Consider the following 9,250-nt stretch of genomic DNA (forward strand, 5'->3'; position numbering starts at 1 on the left):
TTTTTCATTCTTTTACTCTGTGGTAGTGTATGTCTTTGTCACCGAGGTTTGTTTGGGTTCTGTTTATGTATCCAGTCTGTTACTCTATGTATTTTATTGGGGAATTGAGTCTATTGATGTTAAGAGATTTTAAGGAAATGTGATCATTGCTTCCTGTTGTAATTTCTTCAAAAATTAAAAAAATTTCTGAGGAATAAAGATAGCAAATATTGAATGAGATGTAAACATTGGAAGGAGAACAGGTTCATGGTTTGATCTTCTTGCTGTTATGGTGAAGGAAGACAATGTCTGCATACAGTAAGTGGAGACAAAATGTTTCCCCTTACATTTTAGAGGGTGTCCGCACTCAAACTTTTGAAAGTATAAAGAAATTTTGTTATTTTATTAAAAACATTCTAACACATTTGTTTAATTGGGTTGTAAGTTGAGACAGGGACATAGAGGAAGTGAATAAAGTAAGTTTTATTTTTTGTCTCTTCCTCGTGTTTCCCAGCCAATTCTTGCCCCTTTGATTCTCTACATTCACCACTTTCTTTCCCTCTTGGGAAGTATCCTGATATAGTTGAAAGTATTTCCCAAGACAATAGCCTCTTTTCCATTATGCACTCTATTCCCAGTTCATCCTATTGATAATTAACGAAAAGAATTATGTAATTATACTGTCTTATGGGTGTCAGTAAGTTTTTAAAAATATATCTTCAAAGAAGGAAGCATAGTCACCAAAATATCTTACTGTCATGTGTTGTTTATAAAGCTCAGACAAATATAAAACTCAGTGGAGAAATATTGAGAATTTATGCCTCAGATTATACAAAAGACCAAAATGTCTAATTTTCCATTTGTATCTAAAACAATAGCACAGGTACAAGAAATGCAGTAAGAAATGAGCAATGAAATGAATGAAATAAAATGTTTGCTAATGATATTAATATGCAAATTCATAAATCAAGGTAGGTATAAGTAGACATTTGAAAGTAACTACAGTAAAATCTTAACATACATTGAGGATATAAGAATAGCTCCTATATCTTAAAAGGCATACAAGTGAATAGAACATATATCTGTGTGGATACTGTGAACTGATTTTTTCCTTTTTAAAAAATTTTTTATTAGGTATTTTCCTCCTTTACATTTACAATGCTATCCCAAAAGTCCCCAATACCCACCCCCCACTCCCCTACCCACCCACTCCCCCATGAACTGATTTTTATAAAAATGAATGTATGTATTGTTTGCATGTCCCTAACAACATCATATACATGTATCATCGAAGGACAGAAGATAGTCCTGGGTCCATGGAAACTGAAATTAAGACAGCTGTGGGGTGGTTAAGAGCACTGACTGCTGATCCAGAGGGTCTGAGTTTAATTCCCCGAATCCATATTATGAATCATAACCATCTGTAATGGTATCAGACTCACTATTCTGGAGTATGAGTATATCTTTGTATATGTGTGTGCTTGTAGATAGCTGTCGTTCACCTACTGGGTTCTGAGAATCAAACTCACATCACTTTCAGGAAAACAAATGCTCTTTACCACTGGGCTTTCTCTCCAGTCACATAAATGAGATTTAAATGGATATCATCTGCAGTTTGCTAATAAAATCAATGTAATGCAGGTAATATTCCTGAAAGAGTTTCAAACATTGGTAAACTCAGGCTTGAATTTATGTAGATAGTCAAAGGACCGCATAACTAGGAAAATTGGTACCCTAGAAATGTGGCATTATGTGTTCTGACTTTATTCTTCTCTGTTGTACGAAATTAGAGTGATCATGATTGTGGTGCACTCCTGCCTCCCAGAGGCATTGCAGGTGTGCCTTTTGTGTTATGCGAGTGTTAGTAGGAGGAAGAGAAGAGAGAGACTGTGTCTAGCTCAACTCAATGTCCTGACCTATGATCATCTGAATGATTAGTAGCATAACATTCCTGAAATAAGTAAGTCTAAGACAGACTAAATGGCATGAGGCAAGGGAAGACAGTCTTCTAGAATTGGGAGCCAGAGACTAAAAGAACCCTGCCTATAACCAGGGCCATGGGCATGAGTGAGCCTGAGACAGACAATACTTTCAATGGTCTGTTCAGGTGGATAAGGTAGGAAACAATCCCGAGATGTCCACCAGAAGTAGTACCATGAGACACAGACAGGGAGCTGGTCTGATAATACTACCAGTCTGAGACAGAAGAAAATAGCACACCTAAGAAGACATCTGGCATGACCCCAGACTCTTAGAGAGCGGTGCTAGAGATAAAGAAAAGGAAAGATAGGATATAAAAAGTAAAATTTAGCTTTTTCTACCAAAACAAATGACTCTGCATTAGCTTTGTTAAAAGTTCTGTGACATCTAGGAAACAATACCAGTGGGTGACTCATTAGGAGGAGCAGCTGAGGCAGCCTAGCCTCTCACTTCTGCTTCCATGGGGGTTTATGTTATGACTTGTATCACTGTGGGAGGAAACTCATCATACTGTAGACAATAATAAATTCCCGTATCTTCATACTTCAGGCTGCTGATGGTGAGAGAATAATCTTGCCCAGATCCACTGCCACTGAACCTTGATGGGACCCCATCTACCAAGCTGTTTGCACCATAGATCAAGGTCTTAGGAGATTTCCCTGGTTTCTTCTGGTACCAGCTTAAATACCTATCAATGTTCTGACTCGCCTTGCAAGTGATAGTGACTCTCTCTCCCAGAGATGCATACATGGAGGATGGAGACTGGGTCATCTTTATGTCACATCTGATACCTAGGAATGGAGACATAATGAATATCTACATAGGTAAGCATTATAAAAGATAAAACCTCCCAAATGCCAATCAACACTAATCACAGTGACATTCCCATTTTAGTTCATTTTACCTGGAAACCAGAGCAACAAGATCCCAAGAAACTGAGCAGGGGTCCTCATGTCTTTGCTGAGTCCTGACTGCAATGACAATGATACCGTACATGTGTGACTGGTATATGAAGAAGTCCCTAAGGCAGTGAAGTGAGAGCATGCAAATCATTGGGAACCAGTTATTGCTGGGAACAGGTGCAAGACTTACTCATGTCAGCACTTAGCTCAAGGCCAGTGTCCCCAGATGCCTGAGGTCAAACTACTTGAATGTCTCCAGAAAATGAATTTCTTTTTAAAGATTTATAATTATAGATGTCCTTTCTATTGTAGGTAGTCTCTATTTTGAATAATATATTTCGAAGACATACTAAGATAATATAGAAGAATCCCCTGCTGTCAGGGAATATACAACAAAGAAAAAACTATTAGATCTTTAACTCACTCGAATAACTTTGGTTGTCTAAAAAAATATCATGTCTTCCCTTGTGAAGTGTTTGGAGCAGACATTTCTTGAAATTAAAAGGATAATTTATCCTAAACATTTTCACTGAATTAAAAGCATAAGGTTCTACAGCTTTTGCTAACTACAGTTCAAAGAGAGGAAATACGTAGGAGGTGCACATATATCACATTGATCTCAAGAACTTGTGTTATTTGAAGTTCTGATTCCATGTGAAGATGGAGGTACTTTCTTACTTACACACTAAATGGGTACAACTTTTGCTCAGTTTGGGTGCCTACATATTTTGCTTTACTTTTTTCTGCCATTTAATACTATTTCCCACAGTTTCTCAGCATAAACTTTTGACTAGTTATGATAGAATTAAGTACTAAACAAAACATTTCTATTTTCAGTTTGTTCTTGGTTGGTAACTGAAGGAATTATCCTGATTTACTCAGCAGCCTCACTATCTGCATGTAGGTCCCAGTCTCCAAATAAGCTATGATGAATAAATGTTTCTGCATCCTTTTAACACAAATACTGAATACCACAAATCATACATCTATGTCTTTATTACGACCATCCACCCTTACTCATCATTAAAAGTACACTCAATTCAGTCTTAAAAACTTTGTCCTGAATTCAGGGAATCTGTTGGGTCTTTCAGAAACTAACTAGGCAAGGCCCCACGATGTTGTAGCATAACTCTGAACATGCTGATTATCTAGTTGCCTGTAATAGAGTGATAGGCGAGAAAAAGCACCTGGTCATAAGGCAGCTTCTTCAATACACAGAGCACCACCCCACCAGGAGTACCATGCAGCAGCTTTGAGATGGATTGATAGTAAGGCTGCCTCTTCCCTACACTCTCTTTCTGCTGATATCTAACACATGTGTCTGTGACTCTTTGATTTTAGAGACTTGGAAGACATTTCTGAGTTCTCACATGATAACCCCAGGATCTGAGGAAGTTTCAGTCAGGACACTTTTAGTAGATGTTAGTAGGAGGATGGCAGTTCTTCTCTACTTAAAACAACAAGATCATCATTATTTTGCAGGGTGTCAGGGTTTGAAATTCTTACTGCAACTCCTTTTATGATATTTGCAAATATGAAGGGAAATCCAGAAATTTTCAACTTTTATAAAAATCTATAAAATCAGTGGGGTTAGATTGCATGAAGTAATAAATTGTTTTAGCTTTGGATTATAGATTCCTCTGAAAGTATGTGTTGATTGTACACTAGCAAGCATTCTAAAATCCTTCTAAAAGCATTCAAATACTTCTTTGAAATCTCTAATACTTATTGAGTAAATACATCTTGAGATTTGCGTGTATTCCTACTCTGTTCATTAATTAATAGTTCCTCTGAGTTATTTTGAGACTTCATAAAGATAGCATTTTAAGGAGAGAATAGTAGCTAACAGTTCAGGAATAATGAATGTCACCAAACTTTCCCATAACTATCCAAAACTAGGCTCTAGAACGTTTTAACAGAAATTGTCATGCAAAAAGGATACATCAGGTATATTTAAGTTATGAATATGAGATGCTATGTACCTTATGAAATATATGGGTGAGATCAATATAATCACATGTGTTTTTCTAGTAGGGAGAGAGGGAGTTGAGCTATACAGACTGGTTGTTACAGTGGAAAAGATAATTGAGGGTGATAGTGCCAATTTTTCAGTATAATGTGGTAGTTTCCTGGAAGAAAAAAATGTTAGCATTAGACTCTAATTCCTGGAGTTAGAGAATGCCCACAGAATTCCTCATCTATGAGTTTAGTTTAGAAGAGAGCACTTTCAGAACTGTAAGGAAAATATTTTTCATCAGTTTTGAAGATATTGGAATTTAGTAGTCACAGAAACATAATGGAAAACATAGTTTGACTTCTCTGTGCATTTCTAAAATTCTTATCAGTTGATGCCATTGTGAAAAGAGCTTTATTTAAGATGAGAGAGTTACACCATTGCTCTTGTCTATAAAATCTTGTTTAAGGTGTGAATAACTGTGAGGAGAAATCTGGAAAAATAAAATTTAGAAGAGGATATGTTTGTCTTGTTTTACAGAATCACAGATGCCTACACATCATGACTCCAATGTTTCTGGGCCTGGACTGAAATAGAGCACAGTGCTGGAGGGTACATGAAGTGGAGAAGCTTTGTTCAAAGAGTAAAAGAAATATAGAGTGACCTCTAGTAATATGGGTCAAGTGGTAAGGACAAAACAAACAAAACAGAAAATACAAAAAACAAAAAATAAATAAAACAAAACAACAACAAAAAACTATTCTCCAGAGACACTCTGCAGTTATTTTTGTTCCTAACTAGTTGCAGTCTCTCATTTTCTGCCACTTCCTAATGTTCCCTAATGGTATATAAATGTACTAAGGATTGAGTTTTGAACACAGACACTTGGGAAAACACTATAAGTTCAACTATAACACTACTTCTCTAGATTCCAATTGCTCAACCTCATCTTAAATTGAAAAATAAATTGAGTCAATTTATGACTCTGTTAGTCCTTAAATCTCCTGAATTTGTAAATGTGAAGTCAAACTCCCCCTGTAAAACATAAGAAATAATTTTATCAATAAGATCATGTGAAATCTGCACAAAGAGGAGCTGATTGTTGAATTAAATGTTGATAACGTGGATCTCATGATACTTATTTAGTATATTCTGTGTGAATCTAGTATGTGCTACATATAGAGATCATGTCTCAAAAAGGAAGAAAGAAAAGAAAAGGCAGAAATGAGCTTCCAAATGACAATGGAACATGGAAAAGATTCCCACTTCTAAAAGGACATATAAAACAATCCTAAGCAACAAGTGTCTGAAAGCAAGACGATAACCAAGAGTGGAAAGATCAAATCATGTGTCACTATATCTATTGTGCAGAAAATGATGGCGTTAACATAAAATCACACAAACTTGTACAGTCATAAATCTATGATCTTTGTCCTCTCTAGCTATGTTTTCTGTCTTGCGTTGCCTTCATATTCTTCCTACACTTTCCATCAAGTTCAATGATCTTGGCATCTCCTTCTTCCTAGAAAATCTGTTATATTCTTTATTTCATTATCAGAAATATACCCATTGCATTCAGAAACTATCTACATGGATTTCAAAGATGTCATATACTATCTGGCCTTACAGACATAACAATGAGAACTTGAAGGAGACCTTCTTGACCCCCAAATGATTGCACTCTCCATTTCTCCAATATAAGCATCAAGTGGCAATAACTCAGTAGTTGTACAAAGCTTCTGACCCTGTGACAGACAGGAGGCAAGAGTGAACTAGAGTTTGAGGACACAATAAACCTTCAGGTCTAGGCACTCAGGGTCATACAGTCTAACTCAGTAATCGTCCTTAAGAAGCCACAGACTCCAAAAGCAATATCACCTGAGGAAGAGGATTTCATGCACAAGACTGGGACACATTTCGGACCTGAATGAAAACTCTTGAATTAAATATTCCTATTACATTTTTGCTATCAGGAGAGGTGAGAATCTAAATAGTAATACTCTGGAGGAGACCAATGTTTTCTATTTCTTTTTTTTTTTTTTTTTACGTATTTTCCTCAATTATATTTCCAATGCTATCCCAAAAGTCCCCCATACCCTCCCCCCCCCACTTCCCTACCCACCCATTCCCATTTTTTGGCCCTGGCATTCCCCTGTACTGGGGCATATAAAGTTTGCGTGTTCAATGCACCTCTCTTTCCAGTGATGACCTACTAGGCCATCTTTTCATGCATATGCAGCTAGAGTCAAGAGCTCCGGGGTACTGGTTAGTTCATAAATGTTGTTGCACCTATAGGGTTGCAGATCTATAACTCCTTGGATACGTTCTCTGGCTCCTCCATTGGGGGCCCTGTGATCCATCCAATAGCTGACTGTGAGCATCCACTTCTGTGTTTGCTAGGCCCCGGCCTAGTCTCACAAAAGACAGCTATATCAGGGTCCTTTCAGCAAAATCTTGCTAGTATATGCAATGGTGTCATCGTTTGGAGGCTAATTATGGGATGGATCCCTGGATATGGCAGTCTCTAGATGTTCCATCCTTAATGTTTTCTATTTCTTCTCAAGCCTTTAGTTTGTTTTGTAAAAAAACATAAGGAATTTTTCATTTTAATTAGTTTATTTTTTATACTACATATTTTATTCTTGCCACCCTCCTCCATCCTCTGCCTCTTTCACATCCCATAACTCCTCCACACACCCTGTCTTCACATGGATCTACACACCCCCAATTCCACCTGACTTCTAAACTCCCTGGAACCTCCAATCTCATTAGAATTAGGTGTATCATCTCTGAATGAACAAATACCCGGCAGTCCTCTACTGTTGGGGGCCTCATAACACTTGGTATGTTCTGCCTGTTTGGTGGTCTAGTGTTTGAGAGATCTCAGGGGTCCAGATTAATTGAGACTGCTGGTCCTCCTACAGGATCACCCTTCTCTTCAGCTTCTTTCAGCCTTCCCTATTTCAACAACAGGGGACAGGTGCTTCTGTCCACTGGTTGGGTGCAAATATGTGTCTCTGACTCAGCTGCTTGTTGGATCTGTCAGACGGCTGTCATGATAGGTCCATTTTTGTGAGTGCCCCATTGCCTCATATATGTTTTGAATTATAACTTCCTATGAAAGTGTGTGTTGATGGTACTGAAAAGAATATATTTCCTAATCATGACTATTTTTAATTAATTAAAAAAAAGACTTAACAGCCTTAACTATGTTTATTTACGTATCAAAAGAGCATATATAGTAGGTGAATATATAAGACCTCAGTCACAACAACATGTATCACTTAGAGTTCTGAATTCATATTATTCCAGAGACTAATTACTGTTTATCTTGGGCAAACTTTAGAAACTGTAACAAGCATTCTTACTTACCCACTACTCTTTCTTACCTGATGCGCTTGTGACTAGCAGGGAAGGGGTTTCATTAGCAAACAATAGGCTACCTTAATCACATGATGAAGTAAGAATGTTTTTAGAGTGTGTCTGAAGACTACAGCAATGACTTCACCACCTAAATTTAATATTCTTGTTATTTTTCAACTGATGAATTGAAAAATGGTTCAGTTCATGAATTTCTTTGTTCTATCATTAGGAAATGTTCATCAAACTGTTAGCAAGTAGAAAAATAGGATTAGGTATAACATAAATGTGTGTTCCCAGGTCAAAGTTATTCATACTTGGCTAGAGAGAAAAAGATCAGTTATAGAATTTGATGTGTGAGTTTTGTTTTTATAATGACAACTGGGACTCTTCATAGTGGTTAAGCATGATCTTTTATATTTCTTGAGATTTGAGGGCTATTTTTGGTTTATTTTGTTCTGTTTCACTCTGTTTTGTTTTGGTTGTTCTACAGTTGCGACATTACTACAGTGGTGAAGCTCATATGCTAACAGAAATGAAAGTAAGAAAGCTAAGGAGGGTTGCAGACCCCTTTATCTCCTTCTCTAGTTCCTTCATTAGGGGCCCTGTGTCGTAATGAAGGAGCTAGAGAAAGTATCTAAGGAGCTAAAGGGGTCTGCAACCCTATAGGAGGAACAACGATATGAACTAACCAGTACTCCATCACAGAGTTGTGTCTCTAGCTGCATATGTAGGAGAGGATGGCCTAGTTGGCTATTAATGGGAGGAGAGGTCCTTGGTATTGGGAAGATCATATGCCCCAGTACAGGGGAATGCCAGGGCCAGAAAACAGGAGTGGATGGGTTGAGGAGCAGGGGATGGGGAGGGGGCTTTGGGGATAGCATTTGGAATGTAAATGAAGAAAATATCTAATAAAAAATATAAAAAACTAAAAAAGAATGCTAAGGAGGGCTTCTTTTTTTTTTTTTTTTTGCTGCATCCAGCCACTGCCTCAGCTACGCCACTGGTGTCTTGAGTCACTGCCTGCGTAGTTCCAGCTGCCCAGCTCAGTGTCCGAGCCTCCGGGAACGATATT

The 9,250-nt window shown here is 37.5% G+C and overlaps 1 non-coding gene across 1 annotated transcript; it reads left to right on the top strand.

The window, feature by feature from the left end:
- Nucleotides 1-1,792: 1,792 nt before the first annotated feature.
- On the top strand, nucleotides 1,793-1,929 carry LOC147003955 (small nucleolar RNA SNORA17). Its single transcript, XR_015047715.1, has one exon. It is a non-coding gene; the product is annotated as a small nucleolar RNA SNORA17 (small nucleolar RNA).
- Nucleotides 1,930-9,250: the final 7,321 nt, after the last annotated feature.

This window comes from Mus caroli, unplaced genomic scaffold, assembly GCF_978045245.1.
Source record: "Mus caroli unplaced genomic scaffold, Mus_caroli_1 scaffold_7, whole genome shotgun sequence".
Taxonomy (NCBI): Eukaryota; Metazoa; Chordata; class Mammalia; order Rodentia; family Muridae; genus Mus; species Mus caroli.